This window comes from Oncorhynchus mykiss, chromosome 26 (assembly GCF_057628025.1).
Source record: "Oncorhynchus mykiss isolate SJ-2025 chromosome 26, ASM5762802v1, whole genome shotgun sequence".
NCBI lineage: Eukaryota > Metazoa > Chordata > Actinopteri > Salmoniformes > Salmonidae > Oncorhynchus > Oncorhynchus mykiss.
Window position 1 is genome coordinate 778,638 of NC_143047.1, and position 25,014 is coordinate 803,651.

The following is a 25,014-nucleotide window of genomic DNA, read 5'->3' on the forward strand; positions in this document are numbered from 1 at the left end:
GTAACTGCTAAACTGCTTGCTGCTGATTGTACACTGTACTGTATGATTGTAGCAGGTTTACTAACATGTTAGTTCTAGTAGCTATGTTGACTATGATGTGACAACATTATAGGCTGTGAAAAAAGATATCTCTGAAGGATTTTAATGGAGATTTGTTTAATTATGTTACTTAGATTGACACACGAGTGAGTCAATAGACTCTTAAGGATTAAAATGTTGTAACTTTTGATGGCGTCATCGGGTAGAACTTTTGAACTTTATATTTGTTTCTACAAAACGTAGAAATGTGCCATTTTCACAAATGTTGACACTGGTGTTGTGCTGGAGATAATGAAAATGAGGTTGAAAAATTATGGAGTTGCCCTTTAAGCCTATCGTAAGAAACTGCAGTGTCTGAACACAAGATGGTGTCCTTGTGGTTCAGTGGTGGTACCTACTGGAGGATCGTGACCATCCGTTCATGAAGATGTTGAGGAACCTCTTAGAGAAGTGCAGGTTCGCCTCTGGGGTGTAGTCCTCTGACAGACAGGCGGTGGCTTCTCTCCTCACCATTCCCACTCTCACTCTCTCCTTCTCGTCCTCTTTCTCTTCTTCCTCTTCCTCTTCCTCCTCATACTCCTCCACTATGGCCGACTCATACGGAGACGAGATGCAGTTGTTGTAGACGGTCGCAGAGTCGCTGTCGTCGCTGTAACATTGGTAACACTGCCGCATACTCACCAGTTCGAGCTGCGCGTGCTCGTCCACGACGAGTGTGTACTTCACAGAGTCGTAAGACAGACCATTTGCTTCTGAGCTCATTAAATTCCATGGGGGGGCACCACAGCCGCCACGTCCCAAATACCGCCTGCCTACCACATTCCTTACCCTCTTATCCTCAGCCTCCCCCTCTCCCCCAAATGTCTCATCCTCGGCATCTACATACTCCACCCATTCCCCTGCCCTCACCATCGCCCCTGCTCCTCCTTCCCTCAGGCTGAGGTTCAGGGTTAAGGCTGGGGGTTCCGTGGGGGGACAGTAGAGGGAGGGGTGAGGAGAGCCTCCACACAGGAGGCGTAGGAGGGAGGGGGCACATACACCTCGACCTCCTCACAAATGCAGAGGTTGGTCTGCTCGGGCAGAGGCTGGTAAGGGGGCGGGCCCTCTGTGTCAGAGCTGATTGACATGCGTCCGTGCTTTGGCTGCTGGGACAGGAATGGGCGGTCCTGCTTGGAACGGTGCACAGGAGTCAGATAGATCTCCTCGGTGGGTTCTAGGCATACGTCTGTGTGATAGCGAATCTTCTCTCTGTGTGTACCCCCCTCGCCATTTCCTAAGGGGCCCAGAGGTGCGGGTGTGTAGTTTTGGGGAGGCGGGGTTGCTGGGGGCTTCTCCTGCAGTTTGGAGCGTGTCCCCGCTGTGGAACTGTGGGTGTGTCCAAAGGTGTGTTTGTGTTTGCAGGGAGCGTCAGTGGATGTGCCCCGGTCCTTGGTCTCTGTCCCACCTCCCTGCTGCAGCTTGTCCTCGTCTCTCAGACAGCTGTGCTCATGGGGAGAGGTCAGCCCACCTGGGGGAGAGACACAGACCCAAGCATATGCAGACACACAGACATTCAAACAAGATACAGGCATACAGACATGCAGGTGCACAGACAGAGACAAGCAAACATGCAGACATACATACACAGACACACATGTGCACATTAACATACAAAATACACAAACACACACAAGAGCACATAGATAAAAACCCAGATGGAAACATATGCAGCAGTTCACATACAGTACACATAGACAACACACACATAACATACAGATCAACATGCACAGACAAACACACACAAATTCTGAAATGTCTAGTTGGTTAGGTAACACTGGGATCCATGCTAATTCCCCATTACTCATCATATTCAGTGGGCAGCAAATAGAATGTGATTGACCTAGTATGTCATAATCCACTGTCAAAAACAATTAGCCTTGCAGGGATACTAGCTATTCACCATGCTGTCACTGCTATCAGAGGACACTAATACACACTTTGAGAGCAATGTATTTAAAGCTTTTTATGAATTAATGTATAATTACAACCATTACTAATGACTTGGGGTGGGAAGCAATGAACACAACATATATTGTCATTATAAGGAGACAAATGCATCCCAGAATGTATGTAGTTGGCCAATATACATTATTTTACCAGGAAGTGCCATTGGAATGGAGAAATATATTTTCAAGAGATATCTGATCAAGAAAACTGCAATATAAAGCACACAATCATATTGAGACTAGTGGACCTAAAGCAGATACGGTTATATATTAGAGAGACAGATGTAACTTCAAAATAGTGGTTTGTGTGTACTAGCCCTATGTGTTCCAAGAATAAAAAGTAACCCATTTTTTATTTCATTCTGTTATCCTTTCTTTCCATATACATTTAGTGACAGCTAGGCTAATAGAGGCTTAAAAGTTGTGCAGCATCGTTCATCTTTTTAACATCTGAATCTGCGGTGCTAGTCTGTAACTCAACACACTCTGCTAGTTTTAAATATAGTTCATAGAGGCCATTTTATGTATGACCTGTAGTAGCTCTGGGCTGCTAGCCACAGCAGACTGTTCAATATGGCTAGCCTAGGCTACACTGGCATTGTCACTGTCACTGACGCTAATGAGCCACTGAAAGTCATCACAAAAAATGTTGGACAATGTTACAATGGATAATAGGAAATATGTATATAGTTTTAGTGGCAGTAGTTGATTCTGCAGTCATTGCTGTGTTGCCTAATTATATCTACTAAATCAGCAACCCCCTAAAAGATTAAACTGGTGGTATGAGCCAGCAGTCTCCTGTAAGCAGCTCACCTGTTTTGAGGGGGGAGGATGTGCGCGAGACCTTCTCCTGCCAGCTGTACTTCTTACCAAATGAGTTGTTGTTTAATGTGTCCTGAGAGTTGGAAAAAGAGATACAATTCAAGAGAGAATGGTAAAAAAAAGATGGAGAGATGACGCGAGAGAGAATGACACGGAAAAATGTGAGATTTGAATGCACAAAGTCAATGTGCACAATCTCTTTCTCTCTCTCTCACTCACTTTCTTTCATACACACAAAGCTTTTATTATGTTGAATGACCAGGGATTATTTTGTCTGCGCTCCATGGTGTGCATTTAAAGGGACCCGTAGGTCCCTTTTCCAAGCTTGTGAAACACACCCACATTCACAGAGGGGGATTGTTTTCAGAAGCCTGGGGGCTGATACTGTAGGATGGGGGCCAACAGCTCCCCTGTCATACAGGCAGAACCCCCACTCATCTCACTTCTCTGGTTTGGGGTAGAATGTTCTGAATGTCTATGTCTCTGTCTCTGACTTTGTCTCTTTCTCAATTCAATTCAAAGGGTTTTATTGCCATGGAAAACATGTTTGTCACACCCTGATCAGTTTCACCTTTCCTCGTTATTGTCTCCACCCGCTCCAGGTGTCACTTGTTTTCCCCAGTGTATTTATCCCTGTCTCTCTGTGCCAGTTCGTCTTGTATGTTTCCATGTCGACCAGCGTTTTCCCAGTTCTCCTGCCGTTTGCATTCTTCTTTTTCTAGTCCTCCTGGTTTTGACCCTTGCCTATTTCTGGACTATGTGCCTGCCTGACCATTTTGCCTGCCTTGACCATGAGCCTGTCTGCCACTCTGTTCCTCCTGGACTCTGATCTGGTTTTTAATAAACATTGTAAGACTCCAACCATCTGCCTCCTGTGTCTGCATTTGGGTCTCACCTTGTGCCTTGATAATGTTTACATTGCCAAAGCCAGTGAAATAGATTAACAAAAATAAACATTACTCACAAAAGTTCCAAAGGAATAGACATTTCAAATGTCACATTATGGCTATATATTGAAAGATTATTGGAATCTGTGTGTAGCCGGACATGTAGGATGCCTGGCAATAGTGAAGGTGAACAGGTGTGGGCATGGGTCAGGTGATTGAGAGGAATGGAGGAGACTGCGTGTAACAACGGGAAGCAAGTCCAGGGGGGGAATAAATGAAAACAATACAAAAATGAACAACGCACAGACATGAAACAGAAACAATGACGCCTGGGTAAGGAACCAAAGGGAGTGAGATATACACTGCTCAAAAAATAAAGGGAACACTTAAACAACACAATGTAACTCCAAGTCAATCACACTTCTGTGAAATCAAACTGTCCACTTAGGAAGCAACACTGATTGACAATACATTTCACATGCTGTTGTGCAAATGGAATAGACAACAGGTGGAAATTATAGGCATTTAGCAAGACACCCCCAATAAAGGAGTGGTTCTGCAGGTGGGGACCACAGACCACTTCTCAGTTCCTATGCTTCCTGGCTGATGTTTTGGTCACTTTTGAATGCTGGCGGTGCTTTCACTCTAGTGGTAGCATGAGATGGAGTCTACAACCCACACAAGTTGCTCAGCTGTGCAGCTCATCCAGGATGGCACATCAATGCGAGCTGTGGCAAGAAGGTTTGCTGTGTCTGTCAGCGTAGTGTCCAGAGCATGGAGGCGCTACCAGGAGACAGGCCAGTACATTAGGAGACGTGGAGGAGGCCGTAGGAGGGCAACAACCCAGCAGCAGGACCGCTACCTCCGCCTTTGTGCAAGGAGGAGCAGGAGGAGCACTGCCAGAGCCCTGCAAAATGACCTCCAGCAGGCCACAAATGTGCATGTGTCTGCTCAAATGGTCAGAAACAGACTCCATGAGGGTGGTATGAGGGCCCGACGTCCACAGGTGGGGGTTGTGCTTACAGCCCAACACCGTGCAGGACGTTTGGCATTTGCCAGAGAACACCAAGATTGGCAAATTGGCCACTGGCACCCTGTGCTCTTCACAGATGAAAGCAGGTTCACACTGAGCACGTGATAGACGTGACAGTCTGGAGACGCCATGGAGAACGTTCTGCTGCCTGCAACATCCTCCAGCATGACCAGTTTGGCGGTGGGTCAGTCATGGTGTGGGGTGGCATTTCTTTGGGGGGCCGCACAGCCCTCCATGTGCTCACCAGAGGTAGCCTGACTGCCATTAGGTACCGAGATGAGATCCTCAGACCCCTTGTGAGACCATATGCTGGTGTGGTTGGCCCTGGGTTCCTCCTAATGCAAGACAATGCTAGACCTCATGTGGCTGGAGTGAGTCAGCAGTTCCTGCAAGAGAAAGGCATTGATGCTATGGACTGGTCCGCCCGTTCCCCAGACCTGAATCCAATTGAGCACATCTGGGACATCATGTCTCGCTCCATCCACCAACGTTGCACCACAGACTGTCCAGGAGTTGGCAGAAGCTTTAGTCCAGGTCTGGGAGGAGATCCCTCAGGAGACCATCCGCCACCTCATCAGGAGCATGCCCAGGCGTTGTAGGGCACTCATACAGGCACATGGAGGCCACACACACTACTGAGCCTCATTTGGACTTGTTTTAAGGACATTACATCAAAGTTGGATCAGCCTGTAGTGTGGTTTTCCACTTTAATTTTGAGTGTAACTCCAAATCAAGACCTTTTGATAAATTTGATTTCCATTGATCATTTTTGTGTGATTTTGTTGTCGGCACATTCAACTATGTAAAGAAAAAAGTATTTAATAAGAATATTTCATTCATTCAGATCTAGGATGTGTTATTTTAGTGTTCCCTTTATTTTTTTGAGCAGTATATATATATATATATATATATATATATATATATATATAGGGTAGGTAATCAAGGAGGTGTTGGAGTCCTGGTGAGTGTCATAATGCGCGTAACGATGGTGACCGGTGTGCGTCATAACGAGCAGTCTGGTGACCTAGAGGCCAGAGAGGGAGCACAAGTGACAGTACCCCCTCCCCGACATGTGGCTCGAGCCGCAGGACGCCGACCAAGATGATGATCAGGAGCAGACCGTCACCTATGCTAAGGTGCGGGAACCTGTCAATCTAGCTGAGGTGCAGGAGCATGGGGGCCTAGAGCGCCGGAGAGAGAGCACACGTGACAATACCCCCCCCCCCCCCCCCCGTGCGTTTGGCTTCCCAGGGATCAGGAGCAGACCGGTTGCCTCCGCTAAGGCACAGAAACCTGACAAACCGGCTGAGGTGTGAGAGCCTGATGAGACCTCCCAGGTTCAGGCACCTGTTCACCTAGCTGAAGCATGGGAGCATATCGAACCCTGCTGAGGCATGGGAGCCTATCAAACCCAGCTGAGGCATGGAAGCCTATGGAAACCTGTCGAGCCAGCTTAGGCAGGGGAACCCATCGAACCCGCAGAGGCATGGGAATCTGACAAACCGACTAAGGCCTCCCAGGTAGCTCTGGTTCTGACACCCAGACCAAACATCACCTCCAAAACAAAAATAAAAAAACACTCCCTTCCAGTGCGTCCTGGGATATTAGCTGGTCCTGGCCCCGTGGACCCCGAGCCTGACCAAAGCCCCTGCAGGGGAACGAGTGGTTCTGGCACAGAGGAAATTTTGAATGCTGCCCACATGATGCTCCAGCAGAAATAAAACAAATATTTAAAACTCCTTGCACACAGAATACCCAGCTGGTGATTAATGAGTGGATTGCCACCGCAGTGAGGCTCCCATGTTCCTCCCTGGTGATCGTGTCTGGCTCTGCACCAAGGAACCTCCTGCTCCGCCTGTCTTGCTGGAAGCTGAGCCCCCAGTTTGTGGGGCCCTTCAAGGTCCTCTGGAGGGTCAACAAAGTAACATATATGTTACAACTCCCCACCAACTACTGGATCTCACCTTCTTTTCATGTTTCCCTCCTAGGTCACTATTGGACTCCCAAGGTCCTGGGGGTCGGCTTCAGTACCTGGTGGACTGGGAGGGGCACGGTCCAGAGGAGCACTGTTGTGTCCCGGTGACCGACGACTTGGACCCCAACATCTTCCGGGATTTCCATCTCCTCGCCCTCAGGGCCGTACTCCTGGCCGGCGTCGTCCTGCAGCTGGAGCCGCGAGTCAGGATGGGTGGGTACTGTCAAACGTACTCCCGCTCCCCATCTGAGGCGCTCAAAATGGCCGGTCTACTAACTACTGGTCCGGGCACCATCATTATGTGCACCTGGTCCTCATCATCATCACCTTGATTACTCTCCCTTTATTTAGCCCTCAGTAGCCTCAGTCATCAGGCAGTATTGGTGGTGTTCATATTCAGTACGCTTCTCCTGTTTTATCTAACTTGTTCATGTTTATTAAACTCACCTTCTGCACCTGCTTCCTGACTCCAAGCATATACGCTAAATCAATGAAATCTAAAAATACTCTGGATACATTCAGTAACATAATAAGAATATACATTTACATTTTGGAGTTGGTGCAAGATAAAAAATGTACAGTTTGAGTTGGAGGTCTAACTGTGGTCTACACACCCCTCCAAAACGTGCACAGTTCCTAAGTAATTTAAATGCACTTTTATAACAAAGAAATATACTTTTTTTTTGCTCTCCTAGCTTTACCATTGAGGATCTGAAGCAAGTACACTTGTATTTTTTTTTGTTTGGAACACAGTCCCGCATTCCCACTATCATACATTCCAAAAACGTTCCTTTGTAAATTGTAGTCTGGGTCAGGTGGGCATCATTTGACAGGTTATTATATTGCCAACAAGATAGAAAATAAGATTTTATAAAGTTAAGCTTTCAAAAGGTAAACATATTGTCATTTTGGTGCGCATATAATGGAGTCATGAGTACATTCAAGTGAAGTGCACATTTGGACTCACAGGTTTGTGGTTTTTATTAAATTATTTATTAAAATCCTCATCTTTCAGAACACATCCACTCCTCTTGCTTTACAGCATTCCCCTCACTCATACAACCACAACTGTGCAAAAGTAGCCCAATTAGCGAACATCTTTTTGTGCACGCTGCTCAATTTTTAAACGCCTGTCAGTCAAAACCTATACAGCGCTGTGAAGCGGAGAACCTGAGCTTTGATAGCATGTTAACTGCATTCCAATTCATGCCCTTATCAATAACAAAATCTGCCATTTTCAATCGGGATACTGGATAACGGGCTGTGAGTGGAAAGGGCTTACTGTGTTATCACTGATCAAATAGCATAGCCAAATTACCTCGATTGCAGTTGAAATTACAATAAAAGTACATAGTACAAGTGGGGTGGCAGGTAGCCTAGTGGTTAGAGCATTGTTTAGTTTAGTTTATTAATTTGACCATTTTAAAAAACAAGCACACATAAAACTGAAAAGCCATACATGCACATGCATAAAATCATTGAGGATAACACATAAAAAGGTCTGGGACTGATTTCCATTGTGGTCCTCTTGAGACAAGATGGAACACAGTATGGCAGTGAAATAATTAAACAAAAACATAGAAGAAGAACATCTATCTAATAATTCCTGTTACATCATAGGGGTTATTCATATGGGCACAGCAGACATCAAACATATTTTTACTTTCTTTTTAAAGATGTCCAGAGAGGACGTTGTTTTTATTGGCAGAGGCAACTCATTCCATTATGAGGCTCCAGTATACAGGAAAGTACCTTTCCCAGCATTGTTTCTAATCCTGTATAAGCACACACATCAGCAACACCTGATCTGGTGCTGTGATTGTGTGCATCCCTAACACGAGGAAAGTAATCACTTAGATATCTGGGCACAGGACCATAAATACTCCTGTAAACCAAACCTAGTCTAATCTGGGACACCCTAGCCTCAACAGGCAGCCAGTTTAGTTCCTGAAAGCAGCTCCTGCCTGCAGTGGGGCAAAAAATAATTTAGTCAGCCACCAATTGTGCAAGTTCTTCCACTTAAAAATATGAGAGAGGCCTGTAAAATTTTCATCATAGGTAGACTTCAAATATGACAGACAAAGTGAAAGAAAAAATCCAGAAAATCACATTGTAGGATTTTTTATGAATGTATTTGCAAATTATGGTGGAAAATAAGTATTTGGTCACCTACAAACAAGCAAGATTGCTGGCTCTCACAGACCTGTAAGTTCTTCTTTAAGAGGCTCCTCTGTCCTCCACTCGTTACCTGTATTAATGGCACCGGGTTGAACTTGTTATCAGTATGAAAGACACCTGTCCACAACCTCAAACAGTCACACTCGAAACTCCACTATGGCCAAGACCAAAGAGCTGTCAAAGGACAACAGAAACAAAATTGTAGAACTGCACCAGGCTAGGAAGACTGAATCTGCAATAGGTAAGCAGCTTGGTTTGAAGAAATCAACTGTGGGAGCAATTATTAGGAAATGGAAGACATACAAGACCACTGATAATCTCCCTCAATCTGGGGCTCCACGCAAGATCTCACCCCGTGGGGTCAAAATGATCACAAGAATGGTGAGCAAAAATCCCCGAACCACATCGGGGGACCTAGTGATTGACCTGCAGAGAGCTGGGACCAAAGTAACAAAGCCTACCATCAGTAACACACTACGCTGCCAGGGACTCAAATCCTGCAGTGCCAGACGTGTCCCCCTGCTTAAGCCAGTACATGTCCAGGCCCGTCTGAAGTTTGCTAGAGAGCATTTGGATGATCCAGAAGAAGATTGGGAGAATGTCATATGGTCAGATGAAACCAAAATATAACTTTTTGGTAAAAACTCAGCTCGTCGTGTTTGGAGGACAAAGAATGCTGAGTTGCATCCAAAGAACACCATACCTACTGTGAAGCATGGAGCTGGAAACATCATGCTTTGGGGCTGTTTTTCTGCAAAGGGACCAGGACGACTGATCCATGTAAAGGAAAGAATGAATGGGGCCATGTATCGTGAGATTTTGAGTGAAAACCTCCTTCCATCAGCAAGGGCATAGAAGATGAAACGTGGCTGGGTCTAATAAAATACATAACTCAGAAGTCCATGAACTTTGCCAAAGTACTGAATGGTGATATGCCAGAATTTGGACTGGTCAAAAACATATTTCTTGATAATTCTAGGCTTTATTGTTTGGAATTATCAACCATTTCAAACTATACGCTTTGATTGAATACGTCATTGCTTATCAAGTTGAGGTCCCACACCTTGTACAGGCCACTGAGTTCGTGGATGCGTATTACTACACAATTAGCAACAAGAGCCAAACTTATATATAGGTCAAATACCATCTTGGGGATGTAATAGTATTTGTACAACAGTTCAAATGACTCATAGTGTGTTCCCCAGATATGAAAAGGGTACTGTCTTTGTTCTGTACTGTATTTTGTCTACATGATTTCTGTGCTGTGTGTAAGATTGACAATAAAACAGTGAATTCCATTTGGTCATTATCTGTTCTCAATATGTGAAGAGATGAAAAGGTTAAGATGCTTGAAATAAGAAATTCTGACAAAGCAGTTTTGTACTTGTCCGTGTTGATCAGCTTTATAATTCTGATAATTCTAGTTTTGAGCATTAAGTTACTCAGAACCAGTAATACAATCTCAGTAACAAGTTATATTATTTTATTAAGAATATTAAGTACAAAAAAGCTTGAAACAAGTTAAATGCTCCAACATAAAAACTGTCTGGTTAGAATATCTATCTTGTCAGACAAAAAACAAGCACATATTGCCTTGATTTAAGATAGTTAATCTTTCTTAGATTTCAATACAAAGCTTTCTTAGTGTCCCAACAAGCTTTCTCTGCCCTTAACCTGTCTACGATACTGGTTCCCAATTGGGAATCAACCCTCCCACGTTCAGCTGAAACGGTGGCGCATGGAACGCAAAAATATTCTTAAAAATATTTAACCTCCACACATTAACAAGTCCAATAGCTCAAATGAAAGATAAACACCTTGTTCATCTAGCCAGCAAGTCAGATTTCTAAAATGTTTTACGGCGAAAACATAGCACATATATATGTAAAACCACCACCAGACACAGCTCATTTCAATAGCCAAAACATGCAATCAACAAACGCAGGATTAAAAAATAAATCGCTCACTAACCTTTTGAAAATCTTCATCAGATGACAGTAATATGACATATTACACAGTACATATTTTTTTTTTTCAATAATATGCCATTTATATCCATAAATGTCCATTTACAGTGAGTTCACCTTCAGAAATTACTCAAAAATGCCCGCAGGAAATCTATGTAGCGCGGCAAGATAACGTAAATAGACATCATAAACTTTGACTAAATATACATGTTCTACATATAGTTAGAAAGATACACTGCTTCTTTATGCAACCGCTGTGTTAGATTTATTTTTAACGTTACAGAAATCGCACACTATTCCATATGCTGAGACAGCGCTCAGTTCCAAGCTACATTTCCACGTAATGTTGGAGTCAACAGAAACACAGATTTAAGCATAAATATTCCCTTACCTTCGATGGTCTTCGTTCAGAATGTTCTGGAAGGCTTCATACTTACCCAATACATCGTTTGGTTTCAAGTCTTGCGTCTTTGTATTAGCTACTGCTAATAACATCAGCTGAAATGCACCAAAAACGTCCTCTGGTCCGGTAAAGTTGCGCATCAAAACTTCAAAATTACATATTATATGTCGACTAAACAGGTCAAACTAAGTGCAGAAGCAAGCTTTATGATGTTTTAGACACGCAAAACAAACTTCAATTCAATCGGCCATCGTCTGCTCTTCTCTTGAGTGCTGGAACAAAGGAATGGCTGGGACCAATTCGTGCCCATACGCACAGCCTATTCTCTCGTGGCACGCACTAATTTCACTCCCATAGGGTCAATTCTCACGGGATTTGAACGATTCAAAGCTCTAATGAAAGAGGACATCTAGCGGAAGAGATGGAAAGTGTCCCCAGAATCATAACTGGTTGGGAAGGGTGGGGGCCATGACGTCAAAGTTGCTCCAACTTTCATGGCCACAAAAACTAGTTTGGAAGAATGCCTGCCCTGTGAGTTCTGCTATACTTACAGACATAATTCCAACGGTTTTAGAATCTTTAGAGTGTTTTCTATCCAATAATAATTTTTATTTGCATATATTAGCAATTTTTGACATATTTTTTTTCCAGTTTACTAGGGGTACCCAATCTCTCCAAAGGGGGCGTATGTCTGCCATCAAATGACTCATAGTGTGTTCCCCAGATATGAAAAGGGTACTGTCTTTGTTCTGTACTGTATTTTGTCTACATGATTTCTGTGCTGTGTGTAAGATTGACAATAAAACAGTGAATTCCATTTGGTCATTATCTGTTCTTAATATGTGAAGAGATGAAAAGGTTAAGATGCTTGAAATAAGAAATTCTGACAAAGCAGTTTTGTACTTGTCCGTGTTGATCAGCTTTATAATTCTGATAATTCTAGTTTTGAGCATTAAGTTACTCAGAACCAGTAATACAATCTCAGTAACAAGTTATATTATTTTATTAAGAATATTAAGTACAAAAAAGCTTGAAACAAGTTAAATGCTCCAACATAAAAACTGTCTGGTTAGAATATCTATCTTGTCAGACAAAAAACAAGCACATATTGCCTTGATTTAAGATAGTTAATCTTTCTTAGATTTCAATACAAAGCTTTCTTAGTGTCCCAACAAGCTTTCTCTGCCCTTAACCTTGTTCTGAATAGCTCCAAAACAAAGGTAATGTGGTTTGGTAAGAAGAATGCCCCTACTACTTCTGAGGGTTTAGAGCTTGAGGTTGTCACCTCATACAAGTACTTGGGAGTATGGCTAGATGGTATACTATCCTTCTCTCCGCACATATCAAAGCCGCAGGCTAAGGTTACATCTATCGTAATCGCTCAACTTTCACCCCAGCTGCCAAACTAACCCTGGTTCAGATGACCATCCTACCCATACTAGACTACAGAGACGTAATTTATAGATCGGGAGGTAAGGGTGCTATCGAGCGGCTAGATGTCCTTTATCATTCGGCCATCAGAGGTCAAAGGTCCCCGAAGCACACAAATCCCTGGGTTGCTCCTCTTTTCAGTTTGCTGCAGCTAGCGACTAGAATGAGCAGCAAAAAACACTTAAACTGGACAGTTTTAGCTCCATCTTGTTGTAAATAATAATTTGTTCTAAACTGACTTCCTCTATTGAACATGAGGGGCGACAGAAAGCTGGTTTCAGGGCGCAGCAGGTGTTTATTGCAAAGGACCACAGGAGGAGCAGGTACAGTGCCTTGCGAAAGTATTCGGCCCCCTTGAACTTTGTGACCTTTTGCCACATTTCAGGCTTCAAACATAAAGATATAAACTGTATTTTTTTGTGAAGAATCAACAACAAGTGGGACACAATCATGAAGTGGAACGACATTTATTGGATATTTCAAACTTTTTTAACAAATCAAAAACTGAAAAATTGGGCGTGCAAAATTATTCAGCCCCTTTACTTTCAGTGCAGCAAACTCTCTCCAGAAGTTCATTGAGGATCTCTGAATGATCCAATGTTGACCTAAATGACTAATGATGATAAATACAATCCACCTGTGTGTAATCAAGTCTCCGTATAAATGCACCTGCACTGTGATAGTCTCAGAGGTCCGTTAAAAGCGTAGAGAGCATCATGAAGAACAAGGAACACACCAGGCAGGTCCGAGATACTGTTGTTAAAAAGTTTAAAGCCGGATTTGGATACAAAAAGATTTCCCAAGCTTTAAACATCCCAAGGAGCACTGTGCAAGCGATAATATTGAAATGGAAGGAGTATCAGACCACTGCAAATCTACCAAGACCTGGCCGTCCCTCTAAACTTTCAGCTCATACAAGGAGAAGACTGATCAGAGATGCAGCCAAGAGGCCCATGATCACTCTGGATGAACTGCAGAGATCTACAGCTGAGGTGGGAGACTCTGTCCATAGGACAACAATCAGTCGTATATTGCACAAATCTGGCCTTTATGGAAGAGTGGCAAGAAGAAAGCCATTTCTTAAAGATATCCATAAAAAGTGTTGTTTAAAGTTTGCCACAAGCCACCTGGGAGACACACCAAACATGTGGAAGAAGGTGCTCTGCTCAGATGAAACCAAAATGGAACCTTTTGGCAACAATGCAAAACGTTATGTTTGGTGTAAAAGCAACACAGCTTAACACACCATCCCCACTGTCAAACATGGTGGTGGCAGCATCATGGTTTGGGCCTGCTTTTCTTCAGCAGGGACAGGGAAGATGGTTAAAATTGATGGGAAGATGGATGGAGCCAAATACAGGACCATTCTGGAAGAAAACCTGATGGCGTCTGCAAAAGACCTGAGACTGGGACGGAGATTTGTCTTCCAACAAGACAATGATCCAAAACATAAAGCAAAATCTACAATGGAATGGTTCAAAAATAAACATATCCAGGTGTTAGAATGGCCAAGTCAAAGTCCATAACTGAATCCAATCGAGAATCTGTGGAAAGAACTGAAAACTGCTGTTCACAAATGCTCTCCATCCAACCTCACTGAGCTCGAGCTATTTTGCAAGGAGGAATGGGAAAAAATTTCAGTCTCTCGATGTGCAAAACTGATAGAGACATACCCCAAGCGACTTACAGCTGTAATCGCAGCAAAAGGTGGCGCTACAAAGTATTAACTTAAGGGGGCTGAATAATTTTCCACGCCCAATTTTTACGTTTTTGATTTGTTAAAAAAGTTTGAAATATCCAATAAATGTCGTTCCACTTCATGATTGTGTCCCACTTGTTGTTGATTCTTCACAAAAAAATACAGTTTTATATCTTTATGTTTGAAGGCTGAAATGTGGCAAAAGGTCGCAAAGTTCAAGGGGGCCGAATACTTTCGCAAGGCACTGTAGCTGCGTCCAGGGGCAGGCAGAAGGTCATACAGAGGGGGTCCAAAAGGGCAACAGTACAGGCAGGGAAATGGCTAATAACGTAATCCGGGAGATCAGGCAGGTAGATAACAGGAAATCCAATAGGCTAAAGTACAGGCAGGGAATAGGCAAAAACTATCACACGCAGGAGGAGTACATCACAGAGAAAAACAGAGCTCCGAAAGACGTGTGTCACAAAGCAAACAATACCTCACAGTGATGGGGTGCAAAGAACAGAACTAAATAGTGTGTGATAATGACATACAGGTGTGTGAACAGGTGATTAGAATACAGGTGATTGGGATCTGGAGAGTGAGCTGCGTTTAGGGGATCTAGGTGTTTGAGGGTGTCACGTTCTGACCTTTATTTCCGTTGTTTTGTATTTATTTAGTATGGTCAGGGCGTGAGTTGGGTGGGCAGTCTATGTTTGTTTTTCTATGTTTTGGGGCATTTCTATGTTTTCGGCCTAGTATGGTTCTCAATCAGAGGCAGGTGTCATTAGTTGTTTCTGATTGAGAATCATACTTAGGTAGCCTGGGTTGCACTGTTTGTTTGTGGGTGATTGTCTATGTCAGTGGCTTGTGTCAGCACAGGTCTATTTTGTTAGCTTCACGGTCGTCATTTGTTTATTGTTTTGTATGCAGTGTCAGTATTTTCTTTATTAAAGATTTACCATCGACACTTACCACGCCGCATTTTGGTCTTCCGATCCATCTCGCCTCTCCTCTTCAGATGAAGAGGAGGACGACCGTGACAGAATCACCCACCAACCAAGGACCAAGCGGCGTGGTAGAAAACAGCGACGACAGCAGCAGCAGCAGCAGCAACAACAGCGGACGGTATCACAGGACTCCTGGACATGGGAGGAGATACTGAACGGAGAGGGACCCTGGGCACAGGCTGGGGAATATCGCCGCCCCAAAGCAGAGCTGGAGGCAGCGAAAGCTGAGCGGCGGCGATATGAGGAGGCAGCACGGCAGTGCGACAGGTACGAGAGACAGCCCCCAAATTTTTTTTTGGGGGGGGGGCACACGAGGGGTGGAGCTAAGCCAGGTAGCAGACCTGCGCTCACTCCTCGTGCTTATTATAAGCAGCGCGATACTGGGCAGGCACCGTGTTATGCGGTTAAGCGCACAGTGTCGCCAGTACGTGTCCATAGCCCGGTGCGCTATAGGACAGCCCCCCGAGAGTGTCATGCGAGTGCGGGCATCGAGCCAGGGCGTATGGTGCCTGCTCTGCGGGTCTGGTCGCCGGTACGCAGTTTTGGTCCAGGGTATCCTGCGCCGGCTCTGCGTGCTGTGTCTCCGGGGCGCTGGGAGGGTGCAGTGCGTCCTCTGCCTGCGCTCCGCTTGTGCCGGTCGAAGGTGGGAATGGAGCCTAAGGGAGAGGTGCGTGTAGTAAGCACTAGATCTCCCGTGCTTACCCACAGCCCGGTTCAACCTGTGCCTGCACTCCGGAGGGTCCGGGCTAGAGTGGTTATCCAGCCTGGGAAAGTGGTGCAAAGGTTGCGCACCAGAGCTCCAGTGCTCCCCCACAGCCCGGTCTTTCAGGTGCCTCCTCTTAACCCCAAGCCTCCTGAAGGTCTCCCCAGCCTGGTGGTTCCTGTGGCAGCCCCACGCACCAGGCTGTCTCTCTGTCTCCTCCCTGCAGGTGGTCCCGCCTGTCCGGCGCCGCTGCCGGAGCCTCCCGCCTGTCCGGCGCCGCTGCCGGAGCCTCCCGCCTGTCCGGCGCCGCTGCCGGAGCCCCCCGCCTGCCCGGCGCCGCTGCCGGAGCCCCCCGCCTGCCCGGCGCCGCTGCCGGAGCCCCCCGCCTGTCAGGCGCCGCTGCCGGAGCCCCCCGCCTGTCCGGCGCCGCTGCCGGAGCCCCTCTGCCCAGAGCCGCTGCCGCCCCTCTGTTCCGAGCAGCTGCCCCTCTGTCCCGAGCAGCTGTCCCTCTGTCCCGAGCAGCTGTCCCTCTGTCCCGAGCAGCTGTCCCTCTGTCCCGAGCAGCTGCCCCACCTCTGTCCCGAGCTGTCCCGAGCAGCTGCCCCACCTCTGTCCCGAGCTGCCCCTCTGTCCAGTGGGGTCATTGAGTAGGGTGGCCATGGTGAGGAAGCCACGGAGGCGGACAATAAGGCGGACTAAGACAATGATGAAGTGGAGTCCGCGTCCCGCGCCAGAGCCGCCACCGCGGACAGACGCCCACCCAGACCCTCCCCTATAGGTCAAGGTTTTGCGGCCGGAGTCCGCACCTTTGGGGGGGGGGTACTGTCACGTTCTGACCTTTATTTCCATTGTTTTGTATTTATTTAGTATGGTCAGGGCGTGAGTTGGGTGGGCAGTCTGTTTGTTTTTCTATGTTTTGGGGCATTTCTATGTTTTCGGCCTAGTATGGTTCTCAATCAGAGGCAGGTGTCATTAGTTGTTTCTGATTGAGAATCATACTTAGGTAGCCTGGGTTGCACTGTTTGTTTGTGGGTGATTGTCTATGTCAGTGGCTTGTGTCAGCACAGGTCTATTTTGTTAGCTTCACGGTCGTCATTTGTTTATTGTTTTGTATGCAGTGTCAGTATTTTCTTTATTAAAGATTTACCATGGACACTTACCACGCCGCATTTTGGTCTTCCGATCCATCTCGCCTCTCCTCTTCAGATGAAGAGGAGGACGACCGTGACAGAGGGTGTGAGTTGGAAGCAGACATTACACATTAGTAATAGCTACTACAGTACTGCCGTTTAGTAATAATTAATAGATTTATTTAGAATTCAAGGCACACTTAAACAACATGGTTACCACAGCATTCTGCAGCGATATGCCATCCAATCTGGTTTGGGCTTAGTGGGACTATCATTTGTTTTTCAACAGGACAATGACCCAACAACCTGTAAGGGCTATTTTACCAAGAAGGAGAGATCTGCTGCATCAGATGACCTGGCCTTCACAATCCACCGACCTCAACCAAATCGAGATGGTTTGGGACGAGATGGACCGCAGATTGAAGGAAAAGCAGCCAACAAGTGCTCAGCATATGTGGGAACTCCTTCAAGACTGTTGGAGAAGCATTCCAGGTGAAGCTGATTGAGAGAATTCCAAGAGTGTGCAAAGCTGTCATCAAGGCAAAGGTGGCTATTTTGATTTTGAACACTTTTTTGGTTAGTACATGATTCCATATGTGTTATTTCATAGTTTTGATGTCTTCACTATTATTCTACAATGTAGAAAATAGTACAAATGTTTGACTGGTACTGTACTGTGGGGACGACATCGTCAGTATTGATGAAGCCGATGACTGAGATGATAATGCTAACCCGGAAGCTTAACTCTGACCGGTGTATGAAGTTTGTTTCTCCTCATTTGGTAATGCAGAAATTAACCACCACACATGCCTACCACTTTGAAGATGCAAAATATTTTTTATTGTAAAACAAACTACATAAGACAAAAACAGAACTTGATCGTGCATAACTATTTACCCCACCAAAGTCAATACTTTGTAGAGCCAACTTTTGCATGTATCTTGGGGTATGTCTCTATAAGCTTGGCACATCTAGCCACTGGGAGTTTTGCCCATTCTTCAAGGTAAAACTGCTACAGCTCCTCCAAGTTGGATGGGTTCCGCTGGTGTACAGCAATCTTTATGTCTTACCACAGATTCTCAATTGGATTGAGATCTGGGCTTTGATTAAGACATTCCAAGACATTTAAATGTTTCCCTTAAACCACTCAAGTGTTGCTTCAGCAGGATGCTTAGGGTCCTGCTGGAAGGTGAATCTCTGTCCCAGTCTCAAATCTCTGGAAGACTGAAACAGGTTTCCCTCAAGAATTTCCCTGTATTTAGCAGCATTCCTTCAATTATGACCAGTTTCCCAGTCCCTGCCGATGAAAACATCCCCACAACATCATGCTTCAATGTGGGGATGGTGTTCTTGGGGTGATGAGAGGTGTTGTGTTTGCACCAGACATAGCGTTTTCCTTGATGGCCAAAAAGCTCAATTGTAGTCTCATCTGAACAGAGTACCTTCCTTTTGTTCCATAAAGATTATTTGTTATATCCAAAATACCTCCGTTTGTTTGGCACGTTATGTTTAGAAATCCACAGGAAACAGCGGTCACGACAACGCAGACAAATTCCAAATAATATCCGTAATGTCCACAGAAACATGTCAAACGTTTTTTATAATCAATCCTCAGGTTGTTTTTAAAATATATAATTTATCAACCACAACGGTCTTGTTCAGTAGGAGAGGGAAAGGAAATGGGTGTCCGAACTCTGTTGCGCGAGCAAAACTCATGTGACCACCTGAAGCGATGTTATCTTTCTGACTCATTTTTCAAAATAAAAGCCTGAAACTATGTCTGAAGACTGTTGACACCTTGAGGAAGCGATAGGAAAATGAATCTGGTTGATATCCCTTTAAATGGAGCAATGGGAGGCTATGGAACATGGAGTTTTCAAAATAGAAGCCAATTCCTGATTTGATTTCTCAGGGTTTTGCCTGCAACTTCAGTTCTGTTATACTCACAGACAATATTTTGACAGTTTTGGAAACTTTAGAGTGGTTTTCTATCCTAATCTGTCAACTATATGCATATTCTAGCATCTGGTCCAGAGAAATAGGCCATTTACATTGGAAACCCCACATAGCCTGGTTCCTCTCTAGGTTTCTTCCTAGGTTTTGGCCTTTCTAGGGAGTTTTTCCTAGCCACCGTGCTTCTACACCTGCATTGCTTGCTGTTTGGGGTTTTAGGCTGGGTTTCTGTACAGCACTTTGAGATATCAGCTGATGGCTATATAAATACATTTGATTTGATTTGGAACGTTATTTTTCCAAACATAAAAATAGTGCCCCCTAGCTTCAAGAGGTTAATGCCTTCCTTGCCTGGTCTTGGGGTTTTGGTGGGCGGCCCTCTCTTGGCAGGTTTGTTGTGGTGCCATATTCTTTCCATTTTCTTATTAATGGATTTAATGGTGCTCTGTGGGATGGTCAAAGTTTCTGATCTTTTTTTATAACCCAACCCTGATCGGTACTTCTCCACAACTTTGTCCCTGACCTGTTTGGAAAGCTCCTTGTTCTTCATGGTGCCGCTTGCTTAGTGGTGCCCCTTGCTTAGTGATGTTGCAGACTCTGGGGCCTTTCAGAACAGGTATGTACAGTGCCTTGCGAAAGTATTCGGCCACCTTGAACTTTGCGACCTTTTGCCACATTTCAGGCTTCAAACATAAAGATATAAAACTGTATTTTTTTGTGAAGAATCAACAACAAGTGGGACACAATCATGAAGTGGAACGACATTTATTGGATATTTCAAACTTATTTAACAAATCAAAAACTGAAAAATTGGGCGTGCAAAATTATTCAGCCCCCTTGTTGATGCCAGGAGTTCCTCTAGAGGAACACCCCCCCCCCCCGTTCAGCTCAAACCGTGGCGCATGGAACGCAAAAATATTCTTAGAAATATTTAACCTCCACACATTAACAAGTCCAATAGCTCAAATGAAAGATAAACACCTTGTTCATCTACCCAGCATGTCAGATTTTTTAAATGTTTTACAGCGAAAACACACCACACATTTATATTAGACCACCACCGAAACCAAGACAAGCGGCAGCCATTTTGTCCCAGAAAATATAAAATTATAAAAGCAGGATTAAAAAATAAATCGCTCACTAACCTTTTGAAAATCTTCATCAGATGACAGTGATAGGACATGTTACACAGTACATTTTTTTTTTTTCAATAATATGCCATATATATCCATAAATGTCCATTTACAATGTGCTCATGTTCAGAAATTACTCAAAAATGCCCGCAGGAAATCTAGGTAGCTCGGCAAGATAACGTAAATAGACATCATAAACTTTGGCTAAATATACATGTTCTACATATAGTTAGAAAGATACACTGCTTCTTTATGCAACCGCTGTGTTAGATTTATTTTTAACGTTACAGAAATCGCACACTATTCCATATGCTGAGACAGCGCTCAGTTCCAAGCTACATTTCCACGTAATGTTGGAGTCAACAGAAACACAGATTTAAGCATAAATATTCCCTTACCTTCGATGGTCTTCGTTCAGAATGTTCTGGAAGGGTTCATACTTACCCAATACATCGTTTGGTTTCAAGTCTTGCGTCTTTGTATTAGCTACAGCTAATAACATCAGCTGAAATGCACCCAAAACGTCCTCTGGTCCGGAAACGTTGCGCATCAAAACTTCAAAATTACATATTATATGTCGACTAAACTGGTCAAACTAAGTGCAGAAGCAAGCTTTATGATGTTTTTAACACACAAAACAAATTTCAATTCAACCGGGCATCGTTTGCTCTTCCCAGGAGTGCTGGAACAAAGGAATGGCTGTGACCAATTCGCGCCCTAACGCACAGGTTTTTTTCTCGCGACACTTACTCAAATCACTCCCATAGGGCCAATCCTCACGCGATTTGAACGATTGAATGCTCTAAAGAAAGAGGACATCTAGTGGAAGAGATGGAAAGTGTCCCCAGATCCATAAGTGGTCGGGAAGGGTGGGGGCCATGACGTCAAAGTTGCTCCAACTTTCATGACCACAAAAACTAGTTTGGAAGAATGCATGCCCTGTGAGTTCTGCTATACTTACAGACATAATTCCAACGGTTTTAGAAGCTTTAGAGTGTTTTCTATCCAATAATAATTATTATATGCATATATTAGTAATTTTTGATATTTTTTTTTTCAGTTTACTAGGGGTACCCAATTTCTCCAAAGGGGGCGTAAATCTGCCATGCCCTCAAAAGGTTAATACTTTGTAGCGTCGCCTTTTGCTGCGATTACAGCTGTAAGTCGCTTGGGGTATGTCTCTATCAGTTTTGCACATCGAGAGACTGAAATTTTTTCCCATTACTCCTTGCAAAACAGCTCGAGCTCAGTGAGGTTGGATGGAGAGCATTTGTGAACAGCAGTTTTCAGTTCTTTCCACAGATTCTCGATTGGATTCAGGTCTGGACTTTGACTTGGCCATTCTAACACCTGGATATGTTTATTTTTGAACCATTCCATTGTAGATTTTGCTTTATGTTTTGGATCATTGTCTTGTTGGAAGACAAATCTCGTCCCAGTCTCAGGTCTTTTGCAGACTCCATCAGGTTTTCTTCCAGAATGGTCCTGTATTTGGCTCCATCCATCTTCCCATCAATTTTAACCATCTTCCCTGTCCCTTCTGAAGAAAAGCAGGCCCAAACCATGATGCTGCCACCACCATGTTTGACAGTGGGGATGGTGTGTTCAGGGTGATGAGCTGTGTTGCTTTTACGCCAAACATAACGTTTTGCATTGTTGCCAAAAAGTTCAATTTTGGTTTCATCTGACCAGAGCACCTTCTTCCACATGTTTGGTGTGTCTCCCATGTGGCTTGTGGCAAACTTTAAACTACACTTTTTATGGTTATCTTTAAGAAATGGCTTTCTTCTTGCCACTCTTCCATAAAGGCCAGATTTGTGCAATATACGACTGATTGTTGTCCTATGGACAGAGTCTCCCACCTCAGCTGTAGATCTCTGCAGTTCATCCAGAGTGATCATGGGCCTCTTGGCTGCATCTCTGATCAGTCTTCTCCTTGTATGAGCTGAAAGTTTAGAGGGATGGCCAGGTCTTGGTAGATTTGCAGTGGTCTGATACTCCTTCCATTTCAATATTATCGCTTTCACAGTGCTCCTTGGGATGTTTAAAGCTTGGGAAATCTTTTTGTATCCAAATTCGGCTTTAAACTTCTTCACAACAGTATCTCGGACCTGCCTGGTGTGTTCCTTGTTCTTCATGATGCTCTCTGCGCTTTTAACGGACCTCTGAGACTATCACAGTGCAGGTGCATTTATACGGAGACTTGATTACACACAGGTGGATTGTATTTATCATCATTAGTCATTTAGGTCAACATTGGACCATTCAGAGATCCTCACTGAACTTCTGGAGAGAGTTTGCTGCACTGAAAGTAAAGGGGCTGAATAATTTAATTATGTGACTTCTGAAGGTAATTGGTTGCACCAGATCTTATTCAGGGGCATTTGAGCAAAGGGGGTGAATACATATGCACGCACCACTTTTTCTAGGCACTGTATTAAGTGTGTGCCCTTAGTCCCCTACTCTACTACCACATATCCACAACACAAAATCTGTGTTTACGTGTGTGCATAGTGCATATGTTATTGTGTCTTTGCCTATGTTTGTTACTTCACAGTACTCGCTGTTCCATTAGATGTATCTTTATCTGTTTTTTTTATCTAATTTTACTGCTTGCATGTTAAGTGTACATGAGTGTTATTATAGTAATACATCATAATTATTTGCTATTAAATGACATAGACAAATAATATTGATTTTAAACCAAATTTTTGTCCAATTTACACCTAATCTAGTAATCACACCTGTACCCAAAAAAGGTTGGAAACCACTGGGCTAGATTATAGGGAAAAATGTTGTATAATATAGTAGCCAAACCTATCGATGTTACATTGAGCTGGGGGAATGGAATATGAATGACATTGAATGGCACCGACCACCACTGATGCACAGTCACAAGCCTCAGTCACACATATACACAGTTGTCACACACAAAAGGAGATGGGTACCAAAAACACACTCTATCTCCTGACAATCCCAGCCATTGTTTTGACCAGCATAACACACTCACAGAGAAAAACAGACATGGTGTCTGGGGGTGATATCATCACAGGTTTTCCCCACTGATTTTATACACACATATAGGCTAGATACAGTAAAGAATTTCAGCTTTATCCTCACATTCTTATACATATAAATCTATAATTTCATTCTTCCATCCTTCCAGCTCTCAGTATTCACTCAGCTGTCACAAACAGAGGTTAAAAACAAAGAAATAAAAGGGGACAGTGAGTGCAGTCAGCCAGCGAAAGGATGAGGAAGAGTACTGAAGGGATAACGGAGGGTTCATTTGGACTCACCTGAGTGTGTGGCACCATGGGGAAAAGGTTAAGGGTTGTGGGTCTCTTAGGGCGGTATATATCCATGGTTACTAGAGCCGGGTCCTCGGTTATTGGCAAGGGTGCTGTGGAAGATAGCTCCTTGGATGACTCCTTGTCGTCACGGTAACCATCGGCCCCGTCAATCAGATCCAAATGGAGCATCTCGGCCTGGAGCTGGCCGACAGCACCCAGCTCTGCCTTCCCCACCACACTATTGTGGCCCCGCCTCACACAGCCCTGCAGGGATTGGACGATACTCACGTCAGTCAGTCCAGAGAGAGCGAAAGGCAACGGAAGATATAAGCAGAGACACACAAAGGGAGACAAAGATTGAGAGAGAGAGGAAATGGAACAAGATGAGAGATGAGGTAGAGAGAGGAATGGAGGAAGGAGAAAATAGGGGGGATGGGGGATTGAGTTGGCCAATTAGAGGCTGATCTGACATCAGCTTGCACACTGTCACTGCCGACGCTGAGCCACTTATATCAGGGAGAGAAAAATAGAGCGGGAAAGAGCCAAATGGAGAGATCAAGGCAGACACTATTCATAGCAGTAGTTTGTTTACTGACAGTATCTACATAAATGGATTGATGGACATGAATGCCACTACTTGTAGAGCTCAACATTACTCTTTCTCTGAGGTGCTGGAAATAACTGAAGGTACACACACACACACACACACACACACATACACACACACACACACACACACACACACACACACACACACACACACACACACAATACTGTAAAATGTTGTGGACAGGGAAATAATTGTATTTTTAATAATATTGTAATTCCACCCCACAAAATACAATACTTTTGCATGATATTATTGTTTCTGGCTCATTTACATATTTTGAGACGTGCCTTCAAAATGGCTATATTTGTTGCATCTGTTAGTCAGAGTGCAGTACCAGTTTAACTGATAGGAGTGCCTCATCAATTTCAAATGTATAGGGGACAGATTGGAGTGCCAGCAAGTCATGGTTGAGCATTTTGCCATGTCCTTTTTGTATGTTGCTGTTTAGTCACTGCCGGTTTGGAACCCTTTGCTAAAATCCCAATGCTGTCAAAATTCTGTGTTTGATGTGTTTTGTATATTATTGTACAGCTGGTGAAACTAACACTGTAAAAAGTGTAAATGTTATCAGTGGTATTTCCTGATAGTTGCTGATTGATATTAGTTGCACTCTACACCGGAGTTTCGGCTTACCATGGTGACATCACCATGCTGTAAATTGGTTTATAGACCAAAAACAGTTCAAAATCTCTCTGTCAATAACAGCAAGTTTTCAGTTTTCACATCCCACTCAGATCACTCCCAGAAGGTCCTAGCAAAATTCTTGCTTGAAATTTTTTTTTGC

The 25,014-nt window shown here is 44.1% G+C and overlaps 1 pseudogene across 1 annotated transcript in view; it reads right to left on the bottom strand.

Annotated features, from left to right (window-relative positions):
• The window catches only part of LOC110506241 (C-Jun-amino-terminal kinase-interacting protein 1-like), a 75,426-nt pseudogene extending 50,781 nt beyond the window's left edge, over positions 1-24,645 (bottom strand). Inside the window, exons 1-4 of the transcript XR_016492405.1 lie at positions 24,565-24,645; positions 23,627-23,884; positions 2,838-2,919; positions 438-1,546 (exon numbers count right to left, since the gene is read on the bottom strand). The product of XR_016492405.1 is annotated as a C-Jun-amino-terminal kinase-interacting protein 1-like (transcript). The remainder of the gene's footprint in view (positions 1-437; positions 1,547-2,837; positions 2,920-23,626; positions 23,885-24,564) is intronic.
• Positions 24,646-25,014: the final 369 nt, after the last annotated feature.